General features: G+C 45.2%; 1 protein-coding gene across 2 annotated transcripts in view; it reads left to right on the top strand.

Annotated features, from left to right (window-relative positions):
• Window positions 1-16,033, top strand: part of ELFN1 (extracellular leucine rich repeat and fibronectin type III domain containing 1) — a 236,678-nt gene that overhangs the window by 158,460 nt on the left and 62,185 nt on the right. For both annotated transcript variants that reach the window (XM_037910546.2, XM_037910547.2), the window contains one exon: window positions 4,763-4,936. The gene's annotated coding sequence lies outside the window, so the exon portion shown is untranslated. The remainder of the gene's footprint in view (window positions 1-4,762; window positions 4,937-16,033) is intronic.

Below are 16,033 nucleotides of genomic sequence, written 5' to 3'. Positions count from 1 at the left end.
CCAGGAAGGAACTAGGGGCTCAGTTCTCCTCCCAGTAAGGCTAAAAAGAGAGAGAGATGGTGGCAGCGTACTGAGCGTTTGGGGCATGTATAATTCATACACATTGAGAGGCAATTGGTGATTGAAGTGGCTCTTCCTGCTGCTGAACTGAAGTGTTCCAGAATGAGGCTTGCACTTCCATCCATTTACACTGTCCCGGCCCCTCCAGAAGATAAACAAGGCAGAAAAGAAGACAGGATGAGCCCTTCTTGGGACTGATGTCTGGGATCATTCCAGACCAGTCCGCTAACGGCATTCAGGGCAGCCATAGGGATCTGCTAAGAGGTTTTGAAAAATTGGGTGCGTGCCCTTTTTGGCTTCTTTCTAATGGCTAAAGAAGGCTTGGAAGGGGAGACTATGTGTGTGCATTAGAGTGATCAGACAGCAAATCGGGACGGGGGTGGGGGGTAATAAGTGCCTATACAAGACAAAGCCCCAAATATCGGGGCTGTAAAATCAGGACATCTGGTCACCCTAGTGTGCGTGTGCGTGTGAACATTTAGGAATGGGATGGAGGATTGGGAAGTTAGGTTCTTGTCTGCAGTTTTTCACCTCAGAAATGTCAAGGATGGTCTTCCCTGGTCTTTCTGGATGTCTGAGAGCACGCATACTGGGAGCTCTCAGACCTCGCTGAAAAGCTTTGGAGTGTTCAATCTTTCCCAAAGACATCATTTCCGTTGTTAATTAGGCATTGAAGAGAAATAGGTTTTAACAAAAACAAGCAACAGATTGTTTTCAGCAGCCTCTCAGCAGCTGAGCTCTCCCTCCACTCTCATGAGGGTATCATTTCACTAATTATCCAGCTTCCATCGCTCTTGTTCACACTAGGGTTTTCCTGAAATTCTCCCACCATTGCATGATCACCACACAGCTCCGGGCTGAAAGCACGAGCGTGCACCAGCCACTGCCTTTGCAGCTGCCGAGTCAGCTCCCAGTGGTGGAGCTGCATTGCTGGTCATGCAGCAGTGGGAGATATTATCAAAAATGCTAGTAGCAAAACAGCCTGAGAGTTTCCAAGGCAGAGAAGGGCTGATTTTCTAATCGAAGAAAACAAGCAGGGGGAAAACCCTGTAGAGAAGCAGGAAAAAGAAACCCTTCGGGCCTTCTTTATACATCACACAGGCAGGAATAAAAAAGGACACGCCCATCTTTTTTCCTTTTGTCAGGTCACCTTGAAAGAGCGAGAACAATTCGGTCGGCCTTCTCTCCCTCAGCCCTCTCCCGCTAACGTACTAAGGGCAACGGCTCCCATCCTCCCCAGGCTAAAACTGGAGAGTCACAACATTCGTCTGGTTCTCTCGGTATCACGGAGTATTATTCATCTAAAGACTTGTTTAAAAGAATTGAATCCATGCAGAGTTTGACGAGCCCTTCGAGTTCACTTGGTCTGATGAATTGGTTGGGGTGTGTATGGGTGTGGGTGTGAGAGAGAGAGAGAGAGAGAACCGCTCTTTCTGCCTCTCTCTGTGTTCGTATCAGTCTGTGTTTGTTTTCCGCAGCTGCAAATCACTAGGAGCCTGAAGAGGCTTTCATAAAATCCTGCTAGGAGTCAATCTTCAACACCAGCGTTTCCCTTCACAAATTCGTCGCTAATGCCGGGGGAACTCTGGGAGCTTGGTGGATCATTTAAAAACAAGAAGGTGTTATTAAATGAAAAAAACATTCTTTACAACTGTCCAGATAGAGAGAGGAATGGAAAGGACCCTGTCTCTTTGCTGCCAGCTCGTTTACTCTAATGTCTGTCCCATCGATCTCCTATGTACTCTGCCTCAACTGCCTGATGTATTGCCCTGGTGCTTCCCTCACCCTCTGGCTTTCTTATTTCTGCCTTATGCCTTGTGTCTCATTCCATTCTACAACCCATTGTTCTGGTCTCTGTCAGCAGTCAGGCAGGAAGTCCTCGCTGCCCGGGGTACAGCATTGCGCAAGGGGCCAGGTGCATTAGATAAGGGGTGGGAGTTCACCTTCCTCTGAAGAATCTGGCATACACCACTGCCCAAGGCAGGACACCATTGGTTGAATCTGACATTGCTGTATTCCTGGACGGTGGGGCAGATCCTGAAGCTGGTGCAGTGAGAGGTAAACCACACTTCCCTGGGCCAGCCTGGTGCCTCATGTCCCAGTGAGGGTGGGTGGAGTTACTGCAGCGGCCCTGCAGCAGGTGCTATGTGTGATAACCTCTGGGGTGAACCTGGACCTAAATGGTCCCATAGAACTATGAAGTGTTTAAGGCCAGAAGGGGCCATGCCCAACCAGACCTCCAGCATCACCCCAGCAAGAGCCCCTCTCCGGGTGACTCTTGGGAAGAAGGCATGGCTCGCACGGTTAAAATGCCTGTCATTTTAGTATAATCCATTGTTATGATGCCAAGCCCCTTGTTTCACTGCCCATTTTTGCCATGTCAGTGACAGAGCTAAGCAAATCATGGCGTGGGGGAGGAGGTGGGCAATGATCTGTGGATGTTCATTCAAATTTGAAAATGAATTTAATTTCAGTCACACTTATGGCCTCCTCTTGTTTGCCTTCCACACATGGTCCAATAGCACTGCTAAGCCGGAAATACAAATGTGACTCGCCGAAAGCAAATTTCAAATTGGATAGTTGATTGCCAGATTTGAAATTCACAGTGCTGTGCCATTCCATTTCATAAATCATCTGATTGGGGAACAGAAATAGTACCACCTGGGTTATGTAACTAATGAACAGGGCATGAATTTCAAATAAAAAATATTTCCAATGAACTGCTAGAGTGATATTTGCACAGGGGGGAAATTGCAAATTAGTTCTAATAATAAATAAATATGAGGACTTTGCAGTCTATGTGTGAACATCCCATGGATTGAAAAAGATTGAAAAACTGACATAGATATTCATTATGAATTGTTCATTCAGCTCCAATTGCTAAGATCTAACCATTCTTAAAAGACTATGCGATGTCTTTGTAAAGTTCAGTTAAGTTCCATATAGTGACCATACCAATGACTTTGTGCTCAACAGATCTGTTCCCTGAGTGTATTCTGCTTAGGTTAATGCCAGTAATAAATTGTACTACCTTGAACTCCTATCGTCTCTGTTGTGCCCATCCCGTTGTGGGAGAGTGAGCTGGAAATAAATCCTATTCTGGCTTACACTTCTTCAACAGAATTATTTACTGAATTCCACTTGCAGAATCTAGATTTTGAAGTATATAGAGGTATGCACTTTCATCACACCTTAATTACACGTAGATTAGGCCTCTCTTGAGTCAAGGTTACTTATGATGAAGCACGAGCTGGAAAATACCCAGCTTTACTTTCAGATCCTGGTGGAATGTGCAAGGCCTGCAAATCTTTGTCCCTCTCTCCTAAGCAAACTTGGTATGGAATCCCTGAGAGGTAATTAACCCGGAATTCCCCCATCTCATTTTTATGGGCTGTTTCCAAAACGGAGCCACTCTTTAAAGTTTCTCTTGTTCAGCTTTTTTTCCACATAAGGTGTATCTGTCTCTCAGATACTAGATTCATTATTCCAGAGTCATTCTCATCTCGTCTATGATTTTCCGCACTGACATTTGCTACACTCCAAACACTGCTCCTGCATTCCAATACCTGCCTCGCCTCTCCAATATCGGTTCCACTGTTAAAAAGCAGTCGTTGCTTTTGAGTTATTGTCCTTCTATTTCCAGTTTCAATATTAGACTTCATAACTGACCTCCAAGTATCTGTTGCTTTTCCTGATACCTCTCAACCTTGTCTTTCTGATGGATTATCCAACTGTGTTCTCCATTGTTCTGATGACTTGCAGTTTGCCTGGTATATGTCACTGGCCTGCTCCTGCTCTGTAATGTTAGCCCTTGGTCTTTCACGAGTCTCTAGTGTCTTCCAGCCTCTGTCCCATGTCCCTGATCTCTGTCACAGGTCCATCCATCTCACAGATGCCTTTCTTTTGTCTTTTCTCTTTCGGGAGGAGGGGAGGTATGTTATCTCTCTAAAGCCCTGTCCACAATGGGATCAGGAATGTGCTAGTTGAAACCATGTTTAAAACACAATTGTTTCTAATGGGGTTCTAGCCCAATTTCTCTGACAAGTATGGATGTGGATTTTATGGCTGTATACAATAAAATCATACTGCAGACTATCTGGTCAATGGCATGGTTTGGCAAGCAGAATTCACAGAAAAAATCACCATCCAGACAGGTCAGAGGAACTGTGCCAGAACTCTGAGCAACAACTGTATTTAAACATGCTTGTAGCTAGTGGATATGGCCCAGTACTTGTCCCAGATCTGTCTGTCTCTCGCTGCCTGTCTCAGGTTGTCCTTCTCTCTGATATTTGTTCTATGTCTGTTGATCTCTCTGTTGATCTGCACCAGGTCTATCCATTGCTCTGATGTTTAATTCACTGCCCTGTTTTCCTAAATGCTGCACAGAATTTGTTTTTCTTTCTGAAATATTTCCTGTTTTTATGTCTGTCCTAGGTCTCCGTTTAGCTCCAAAGGTCTCTTTCGATTTCTTCCTCCTCTATGGGCTGGCTTGCTTTCCTGTTAAATTGACTGGGTCCAACAGCTGATCTTGTTGCTAATTGATGTCCCCTCTGTCTTATATTGTTTCATGTCAGATGTCTTTGCCATTGTGTCTGATCCACTGTTTGATAGCTCTGATCTCTCTGCGGTGACTGATCCATTGCTTTCATTGGCACTCCTGTATGTCCCTGATGTATCTCCCTCTCATATTTTTTTCCTCCAGTTCAAATATTGGGCTTGGTGACCCATCCTCAAGGTGATCCCTAAAGTTGAGTCCCCTGTGCCTGTCAACAGATGCACATGATGATTAGGCAACATTCATGACATCAACCGGGAAAAATCCACTGAGCCGCAGTTCTCTGATGTCAGGAACCAGCAGTGAGACACAGGCACAAAGGTAAGAGGAGACTTTTTCAATCACACCAAAGGAGAAAGGAGTGAACTGCAATGAACAGGCAGATGTGGGACAGCTGGGGAATAAGGGAAAGCAGTGTAAGGGGATCATGCAGATATAACAAACCAGAAAGATCAAATCCATTCTTGGTAGAGGTCAGGTACATGGAAACAGAGCGTGGAAATGATGTATGAGAGTGATTTTATAGCTTTAGATTCCAAAAGAGAAACCTTGGGCCAGTTTGCATCCTGGCTCAGATGCAGGCAGCAACCCGGATATGTTTCTCTCCCATTCCTTTCTGAAAACCCTTAGAGCCTGGGATTGTTCCCAGAAGGCCTCTTCTCTGTATGCTGTCTAACTATGGATCATGCTCACATCCACAGGGATGCAATGAAAGGGTGAGATGATTAGCTGTGCACTCTTCTTGGGCCTGCTAGGAGTGGAAAGTGTCATGGTGAGAATAGCACTGTAACCCATGTACTTGGCAACATTGGCTGAAAACTGGGTGGCATCTAGTGGGCCAGCCCAGTGTGGAACCTCAAGGAGAATTAAACAAAGCACTTTCAAAAGCATGCTGTATGCTACCCTCTAACCCACCCTCATCGTCGCTGCATCTGTGTGCGCTCACCAAGGGAACCACATCCACAGGGTATCAGAGATGGCCCAAACCTCAGCCCTCAATCCCCACAAGTTTGACAGTGTTCAAAATTCAACCTCTGAGCCAATCTTCAATTGAAGGCCAGGTACAGTGGCCACTTTTACAAAGTCAGCCCTCCCTATAGTTAACAAAAGAGTGGTGGAGATCTCAGAATTATTGTCTTTGGTGAGTTTAGGGAAACACTGCAGGACTGCAGACTCCCCCGCCTTCCTATGAGATGCAACTAGTCGAAATAGCAGTCGAGAAACTCATTCGGCAAATTTTGCCTTTGTTATTTGCAATTCTCTTTGGTATTCAACTGCACTTAACGGAAATCACAAGTGAAAAAGCAGCAGCATAAGCATTATACAGGAAGGTGGCCAGCCTGCAAGCTTCCAAACTGGTCATTCCAGTTGGTTAATAGGTAGCTGCACATGCCCTACAATACATACCTTAGTTTGTGGTCAAGCACGTGTATTCGCTGAGTACGAAGCAGCTAGAAAATGGACAGATCAAAGTGAATGTTTGAAATACTCCTTCATTTTCCTCCCCTCTCTCACACACACACTATTCAAACAGCTCTGCTGTGCAGTAGCGGGGGATACATCTTGACTCATGAATTATGACCCTTCTATCTAGAATGTGGCTTTTGGGCAGAAAGTGGGGTGGGCTTTTTTTAAGATTGGATTTACATTCTTTCATTGAATTTAGGGATTACGGAAAAATGATTTTTCCAAAACCGAAGTGCAGTTATCTGCCTTCACCCCAACTTGCACAAAACGGTGGTTTTTTACAAAGCAGAAAGAGAACATTAGGTTCACACCACCTCTATAATTTAGTTTTCTAAGATTAGTCTTTGCCATGTGTTGGCTGTTGAAATATCTGGCTTTAGAAATATTTGTGTTTCTTGTCTCCACCTCAAGACCATTTAAAAGGTTTTCATCCATCCATTGAGAGAGATAACTGTTGTATAAAGGCGCAGAGAGAAGTACTCTTTTTTTGCAGGGTATAATTTTTTTCGCACTGTTATTTAAAATATGCTTTTTAAGAGGACAAAAGGGAACAATTTAATGGAAACAAATTTGTATCAGAAAATGCACAGCTGGAGAAAAAGATTTTTTTGCATTATTTCTTGGGAAGACAGGCGAATTAGAGCAAGGATGGAATTAAAAAATGAGTTTAAACATTACTTAAATGGGTTGTTGAGACCGAAAAGAATAACAACTTCGGGAATAAGCTTTGCTTAGAGCCTCCATTTCCAGCCGAGCCAGGTTTATGGCAACTACCTTATTTTACCAAACTCCACTTTTTTATTCTTTGCAGTAAATGTAGCACTGGTGAAAGGTAGTTGCATTGACAGCCCTGGAGACAGGCCTGCTTTACACCTAAAACATAGGTCAACTTAGTTACGTTGCTCAGGGCTGTGAAAAATTCACGTCCCTCAGAGATGTAGTTAAGCTGACTAGGCCCCAGTATAGACACCAGTATAGCTACTGCCTCTTGAGGGAGTGGATTTACTACAGGGACGAAGAAAGCCTTTCCGTTGCTGGAGCAAGGGTCTAGACTAGCTCTACAGCAGCATAGCTGCAGCCCAGCAGCTGTGCCGCTGTGGTGTAGACAAACCCTGACAGACGGTTATACAGTCAGCAGTCCTAGGGACAGACAAACAGAAGTCCTGGAAACACATGGACAGAGGCAGAGGCCAGATGGAACAAAGAGGTAACAGTCAGGGAGGGTAGGCAGGAAAAGATAGGAAAATTCCTTATCCAGGGGCAACATTTTCAAAAGCACCTAAGTCCCATTTTCAAAAGTGACTTAGCCACTTAGGCTCTGTTTAATTGAAAGTCAGTGGGACTTCAGCACTTAAATCCCATTAGGTGCTTTTGAAAATTTACCCCCGGTCACAAACACATGGCTACTGGCTAGGCAAGACAGACAGACAGCAATCTGTGTATAGACGAAGACAGACCCAGACCAAGGCAGTGAATTACAAACATCAGGGCTAAGACAGCAGGCCTGGGACAGGAAGGAAAAAGACAGTTTTGTTATCTCAGTTTATAAGCCCTGCATCTTGAAGGCATTTATATCAAAGACTCCCGCAGGGCTTTCTCAGTTGACTGTTATAAAGTCTAATGTTGAGTTATCAAGGATGTAAAATGGAACTTGCAGCAAAAGGAGAATAAGGGCTTTATTCCTGCTACAAAATAGGAGAAAACGAGCCATTTGAGAATTATTAAGGCGAACAGGTTGGGATGGGCCTCTTTGGACACAACAAGAGATGGATTTTGCTCACTGCAGAATGGTTAATTATGATGAATGACCTTCCTCTCCCTCTGTCTGTTCGACCTCCCTTCTGCCCCAGCCTCGGCAGCAACTGCTGCAAGCAGAGCTGGCCAAATGCTGCCAACCCAGCGTCTGGGACCATACCTTCCGATGAAAGCCACTTGTTGGCTTTGGCAGAATTTGCAGTCTCTCTTCCCACTTCCCACAAACATTTGTGCAAGCAAGTTTGTATTCACGGGCTCTTTGCAGCAGGAAGGGAAAGTGCCACGAATTCTTGCACAGGTGTGTATTAACACAAGTATCAGCACAGCTACCCTGAGAGCAGTCAGTGACCTGGGAGCCATCCCATCAGAAAACAGCGAGAATAGTGTGTGACTATTGCACAGCACAAGCCGGTGAATTTTGGATAGCGAGTACTGGAGGCTGAGGAGTAACCCCTAGGCTGACATGTTTGCATAAACCATTTGCCAAATGATTTCACGCAATGAACAGATTAGTAAAAGTCGAAGCCTTCTTGTGGGGATTTTGCTACATTCATCAATTAAATTGTTTGTTATGAACAGCTTTGCCCTATCTAGCTCCAGGATTTCAGCCTTGTAATTTTGCTGGCATAGGGTACTGGCTCCACATCCATGAAATCTCACTGCCAACCTCTTCTTCCCCCATTTTTTCCAGGCCATCAGCAGTGAAAACCCTGCCAGTAGCCTAGACTGTGGCCCTTCCAGTGCAAGCCGTTCATTTAAACTATAGGATCTCTCAATGACTCCGTCTGCTAAGTGACGTTAGGAAAGGAAAGGTTATAGCACCAGTTAGTGCTGTGCCCTCAGAATATAACCTCTTTATCTAACGGGCTGCAAGGAAGGAGGCATGTGATTGGCTGATGGAGGTTCTGAACCACGTAGGTGTCCTGGAGAGCCGTCAGCCTTGTTATCTTCATTTTTATTAGAGGACTAAAAAGGGCTGGCTAAAAATCGTGGCCCTCTGACGGCAGCTTGGTAGCCTGTAGTGTGAAATGAGATGATGTCCAGATGTCCCCATATCAAAAACGTTGCGGGTTTCACGGGGGAGACCAGCGTTTCTCAAATTGGGAGTCCTGACCCAAAAAGGAGTTTCGGGGAGGGGGTCACAAGGTTATTTTAGGAGGGTCATGGTAATGCCACCCTTACTTCTGCGCTGACTTCAGAGCCGGGCAGCCGGCGAGCGGCGGCTGTTAGCCGGGCGCCCAGCTCTGAAGGCAGCGCCTTGCCAGCAGTAGCGCAGAAGTAAGGGTGGTAATACCGTGCCTGCCACCTTTACTTCTGTGCTGCTGCCTTCAGAGCTGGGCCCTCAGTCAGCAGCCGCCTCCGTCCAGCCACCCAGCTCTGCAGGCAGCAGGGCAGAGTAAGGGTAGCAGTACCGCAACCTCCCCCCTACAATAACCTCGCCCCCTCCCATCCCCCCTCTACAACTTCTTTTTGGGTCAGGAGCCCTACAATTACACCACCATGAAATTCCAGATTTAAATAGCTGAAATCATGAAATTTATTATTTTTTAAATCCTATGACCGTGAAATTGACCAAAATGGACCGTGAATTTGGTAGGACCCTAGTCATAAGGTTCCCCCTTGGCCTAAAATTCTATGAAATGACAAATACTAAATTAGTATTATTTAAGTCATGCAGGCCCCATGCATTTATATATATATAAATGGGGCATGCATAGAGTGTGGGATTAATCTCTGAAAAAAAGTGGAAACTGTACTGTTAGAGACATTTAAAACCAGCCTGGACAAAGATGTGGTGAAGGGGATCACCCTGCATTGCCAGGGGTGGGAAGGGAGATGAATTCAGGTTTCTCCTCTATAACTTGAATGAGTCTGTGATCTGACATCCATGTGTAAAGTATTAGGGCAAATATCTGCCATTGTGGCATCATAGGTAGAGAACAGCAGAAACTGGACTTTCTGCTCCCCAACCACCCTCACTGAGTGTTCGGGTGTCAGATTCTGATGCAAACCTCTCATATTCCGCAGTCAGACTTTCTGTGCTGTCCGGATCAGACCCAGATTCCCCTGCGTCTAGCAAGCAGGCACTACCAAATAGGAACATGAAATCTCCCATGATGCATGTAGCCAAATATGCAAATAAGGTATATGAGAGACGGGGATAATTCCTTCCTGCTACTTACAAGGAATTGGTTTACAGCCTGAAGCTCTGATTACTTCTATCTTAGCCTGCCTAACAGTAACTACACATAGCTCCTAAAATTACCCAGATCTTTTCCAAATGCAGCCACTCTATTGGACTCACTGACCTCCCAGGGGAGCAAATTCCACAGGCTGCCTTTATTATTATGACCTGGCCCTAGAGGCCCCTGCTCAGACAAACAGGTAGACACAGTCCCTTCCCCCAAGAAGGTGTTTACCTCCCGGCGCCAGTAAAAGAGGAGGAGATGTGTGACATCTTAAATGTCTGCGATGGGAAACTTCTCAGTGCAGTAACCCAATCTCTCTTGACATTCTAGTTCTGTGAGTCAAACCTGGACAAGAAGGGTGTAACCATCATACCAGAGCTAACCACTCCAGCAGACTCACCGGCAGAGAGCCTGAGCCTGGCTGCGAAAGTGCCTCTGAAACGAAAGGCAAAGAGTCAATGCTGACAAGTAAAATTCAGACAGAATGGTTTGGCTGATGGGATTAAACTGTAGCTCCCCCCTGGAGAAGGAGAAGCACATGGTCTCACACTGAGACCCACAACGAGACAGAGAATTTGTGGGGATTTCAGCACGGCACTGTAACCCAGAAGGGCACCATCCATAGCTCGCCTCTTCCCCATGGCCTGAATCTTCCTCTGAGCTTTTTTTAGTTATTTGTTAAACCAGTCTGTTTGGAAATTAGCCATCAAAGCACCTTTCCCTCCCACTCCCATCCTCTGTGCCTCTCAGCCATTGACATTAACATTGGAATGCCTGCATTGGATTTGAATGGATTTTAATAACCCCATGCAGGCCTACATTAATAAAGCAGTGTGAAAGACAGCACACAGCAGCTGAAAATGAGCCTCCTGGAAACGTAGCTATAAAACATGTACATTGGTCTGCCTGTCAGATAGACAGAAAGATACATATGGCAATAGAGAAATAGTCTATCTCATCTATCTAATCTGTCATCTCTCCCATCACGCTCACACTTGAGTATCTACCTTAGTCGCACATCTAGACCAGGGGTAGTCAATAGGTGGACCGCAGGCCAAATCCAGACTGCCAGATGCTTTTGAACAGACCCCAAAATCTTTTTATTTACTTGTTATCATTATTATTATTATTTATTTATTATTTTCTCTGGAGTCTGGACCTTGACTATACTTTGACCAAGAGATTTGGACCTTGACAAAAAATAATTGACTACCCTTGATCTAGACTCTGGATACAGAGTCAGATTCACTTATGGCAGCTTCCCCCAGTGTAGACCCTGACATAGGGCTCTTGGGGGCAGAAAGTCTCCTGGAGAAAGGTTGTGGTGGCACAAATCTGCAACTGTCCTTCCACCAGAGGGCCCATAAGGGGCCAGCAAGGCCTGCTAAGTGAGTGGGGCTGGCGAGGATTGGGGGCGTGATTGATTCTGCTAATGTCTGCTGCAGCCTCTGCCGTCTGGGCTATTGATGCAGAAACCCAGAGGGAAGGTGGAGATGGGAAACACAGCTGCCCTCTCCTAGTGAGAGCCTCCCCCCTATGGTGCAGCACTCAGGCTGGCATAGGGAGGTGGAAGCAGCCAGAACAGCTCTGCCTGGCGCCTGAGAAGCAGGATTGAGCTAGCAGTATTTTTATATTTGATGATTAATATAAAATGAAGGCCTTGGTTTAATACAACCCCATATGTCAGGCGTTCAAATTAGATACAGTGTAACCCAGCTGAGATGCGGGGACAGTGTATAAAATATAACAGGAAGATTAAAAGGTGTCCCCAGGCAGAAGAGGATATTTATTTATTTACAGCCTGATGCAGTACCTGACAATCATGTAGCGCCAGAATTGACGATGCTGAAACCTCTTCCGAGACGGTCCTGAGATATGAGAACTAAACATGCCCCTGGCCTAGACGTGATCCTATTAGCTTTCCTACGGGAGTCGCCTATACTCATTGATTGGGATGAATACAGGCTGCAGGATCAGACCCTGCTTTACTACCTTGCTGATACCCTGCCTTCTATCTTGCCCGCTTGGATTGGAGGGAATGACACGCCTTGTTCGAAGGGCTTGTAGAGAGCACTCGTATCTTGGCTTCTTCAGCCGCAGGCTTGTCATATGCTCTCCTGAGTCTCCTCTTCCTCTTCTGAGAGCAAAGTGCCACAAATTTGCCCCCTTTTAAAAGAGATGCATCTTCTAAAGACTTCCATGGCTGGGCAGTTGAGGCTGCTCTAACTCGTGCTGGGGACTGAACTAGCCCCAGGCTGGGCCCAGGTCCTGGGTGCTACAAACATGCTATAAAGTCACTTGTCCTGCACCAAGTGCAACTTCACTTGACTAGAAATTATAGGTCCTTGGTGGGGCCAGTTTGAAAATTGATGCATTGCCTGGGGGCAAAGCTATGGTGGTTTCTAGTTGCTATTAAATTCTATATATGTAACCTATCATGGTATATAACACGCAGCTGTTTGGGTGTGGGTTTGGGGTGCCCAATATGAGACACCTTAACTTACTGAAAATTGGACCCCTTTAGGGTGCCTCACATTGGGCATCCAAATCACTAGTCACTTTTGAAAATTTTGGCCCAAATGGGCCTCCGTTTTTTGTTGTTTTTTTTTAAGAAGAAATTGGCGCTAACTACCAAGTGATATTAAAGAGGCACATATGCCCTAAGTAAATGCAAAATGGTTTGATGCATGGAAAGCATTTTCCATTAAGCTCATTTGTACATAAAGAGCTAACAGTTTGAGATTATGATTATAATGACAATGATTACTATTGTTAGTTCGCCTTTAAATGGTGCTATTTTTACCCCATAGTTCTGTCTTTGGGGGAAGTAAACAAGCCTTATTAAAGAAGTCAGTCTTCCTCTACAATTCCTCCCTCTCTTTTCGTTCCTTCCTGTCTCATCCCTTCTATATTTCCACCTATCTCCTTTCTTCCCCATTCTTCCCTCCCATTAGAGCAATTTTTCAAAGTGGAATTTTGATGCCTAGGATCTTTAAAAATCCCTCCCATCATCTCAGCAGGGTGAGGTCTGGGCAGTGCTTGGCTGGGAGAATGCCGAGAGAAAATCAGACATGACTGGAAGTGGTGTGGATGGAAGTGTGCAGTCTTTCCTCTCAGTCTGGACTGAACTAAGGCTCCAGCACAGGGTGATGGTGCGTGGTGCTTCAGGATGGTGCTGCCTGTTGGAGGACATATAAAATCTAGCAGATCTTTAGCACTTGTAGCCATTAACGCAACCATGGCAATATGAACCTCAGTTTTGACCCCATCACAACTTGGGTAATTAGTACATTGCTTCTTGTTTATTTATATTCCCCTCCCATTTTAATAGAACATAAGAACATAAGAACGGCCATACTGGGTCAGACCAAAGGTCCATCCAGCCCAGTATCCTGTCTACTGACAGTGGCCAATGCCAGGTGCCCCAGAGGGAGTGAACCTAACAGGTAATGATCTAGTGATCTCTCTCCTGCCATCCATCTCCATCCTCTAACAAACAGAGGTTAGGGACACCATTCCTTACCCATCCTGGCTAATAACCATTAATGGACTTAACCTCCATGAATTTATCCAGTTCCCTTTTAAACCCTGTTATAGTCCTAGCCTTCACAACATCCTCAGGCAAGGAGTTCCACAGGTTGACTGTGCGCTGAGTGAAGAAGAACTTCCTTTTATTTGTGTTAAACCTGCTACCCATTAATTTCATTTGGTGGCCCCTAGTTCTTGTATTATGGGAACAAGTAAATAACTTTTCCTTGTTCACTTTCTCCACACCACTCATGATTTTATAGACCTCTATCATATCCCCCCTTAGTCTCCTCTTTTCCAAGCTGAAAATTCCTAGCCTCTTTAATCTCTCCTCATATGGGACCCGTTCCAAACCCCTAATAATTTTAGTTGCCCTTTTCAGAACCTTTTCTAATGCCAGTAAATCTTTTTTGAGATGAGGGGCCCACATCTGTACGCAGTATTCAAAATGTGGGCGTACCATGAATTTATATAAGGGCAATAAGATATTCTCGTCTTATTCTCTATCCCTTTTTTAATGATTCCTACCATCCCATTTGCTTTTTTGACTGCTGCTGAACACTGCGTGGACGTCTTCAGAGAACTATCCACGATGACTCCAAGATCTTTCTCCTGATTAGTTGTAGCTAAATTAGCCCCAGTCATATTGTAGAATTGGGGTTATTTTTCCCAACGTGCATTACTTTACATTTATCCACATTAAATTTCATTTGCCATTTTGTTGCCCAATCACTTAGTTTTGTGAGAGCTTTTTGAAGTTCTTCACAGTCTGCTTTGGTCTTAACTATCTTAAGCAGTTTAGTATCATCTGCAAACTTTGCCACCTCACTGTTTACCCCTTTCTCCAGATCATTTATGAATAGGTTGAATAGGATTGGTCCTAGGACTGACCCTTGGGGAACACCACTAGTTACCCCTCTCTATTCTGAAAACTTGCCATTTGTTCCTACCCTTTGTTCCCTGTCTTTTAACCAGTTCTCAGTCCATGAAAGGATCTTCCCTCTTATCCCATGACAACTTAATTTATGTAAGAGCCTTTGGTGAGGGACCTTGTCAAAGGCTTTCTGGAAATCTAAGTACACTATGTCCACTGGATACCCCTTGTCCACATGTTTGCTGACCCCCTCAAAGAACTCTAATAGGACACAGTATTCTATGTATGGTGTGGCTGTTCACTGTTAAACAGCTGCTGTGTTCCACCTAGAGGTGGCCGCATGTCTGTGGTAAATGGAGTGATCTCTACACATGCACAGTGAGGGCTGTTAAAACATTTAGGCTGACTTTGAGGCTGAGATTTTTCAGAGCCATCGTGGAGAGTCAGATACCCAGTCCTGAATAACTGTAATTGCAAATCCCAGAGGCAGCTTTGAAATGCTCAGCCTTAATGCCTGAAAGTAAAATGCTACCCCTTGTTTTGAAACTTGTGTGTGTCAGGCAGGGATGGTGTCTTTTATTTATCTGTAAAGTGCCTGGCACTTATGACTCTGTAGAAATAACAGAAAAGGTGGAAATGATGTGCTTGCTGTGTATTACATGGTATTCCCTTTACAGAGTCCAAGAATACCTGTAATACTGTGGTAATGATAATTAACTCTGTGTATGTATTAGTAAAACAAACTGCTTGGAGATGGCAGGGATTATATAAAGGTGAGATATTATTATTCTTTTTCCCTTTGGGTTGTGTCCCCTCCCTGACAGGAAATGGCCTCATGCTAATGGCTGAATGGAACAAATTGGAATGGTTGGGACCAGCAGGCCAAGCTTTGTGGCCTAGAGAGGGAGAAATGGGGATTGGATGGAGCAGACTTGTCCTCCAGTCATCTAGCTCATGACAAAGTCCTGCATGCTGCTCCATGAAATTAATACTGAATAACATTCCTCCCCGCCCCCGTCCCCACCCAGCACAACAGATGTGCTGTGTATGAAATGCATTAATTCAATACCGCTGGAGGCAGGTCACTGCCTGTAGATGAGCAAATGACGAGGGAAGCCCCCAAAACCCACTCCTCCCAAGCTCTAAGGACATTGGTAGTGTTGCATGGATGTACGGGGCAGACAGGGACCGGGGCGGTTTGTGCATTGACTGCTTTGAGTCTTGATTACTGGATGTTAAACAAGACCCTGAAGTTCTTGGTGCCGCTGCCTAGCTCTCTCCTGCCATACACGCAGTGAGACAGTTGGGAAACATTTGGAGGCACAGTATCCGACCCTGAACTGAAGGGGTAGGCAGATTTCGGGGGGGGGGGGGGGTGAAAGAGCAGCTAAGTTCTGCCAGTGCCATCTTACATGTTAGCCAGCAGGCGGTGCCCCATGGAGGTTTCTGACTAGACAGAATGCCAGCTCCGTGGGGTGCTCCACAATGCTACCAACGTGCTGTCTCCTTCCAAATGAGACGTTGAGGGATAGGTCCTGGGGGAACTCCCATGCAGTCTAGATAACTAGTCAAAACAGCAGTGTAAAGTCTAGAATCTGTCCTTTA

Source organism: Chelonia mydas, chromosome 10 (assembly GCF_015237465.2).
Source record: "Chelonia mydas isolate rCheMyd1 chromosome 10, rCheMyd1.pri.v2, whole genome shotgun sequence".
Classification (NCBI taxonomy): Eukaryota; Metazoa; Chordata; order Testudines; family Cheloniidae; genus Chelonia; species Chelonia mydas.
The sequence above is the reverse complement of the archived record's forward strand: the minus strand, read 5'-3'. Positions and strand labels throughout refer to the sequence as shown.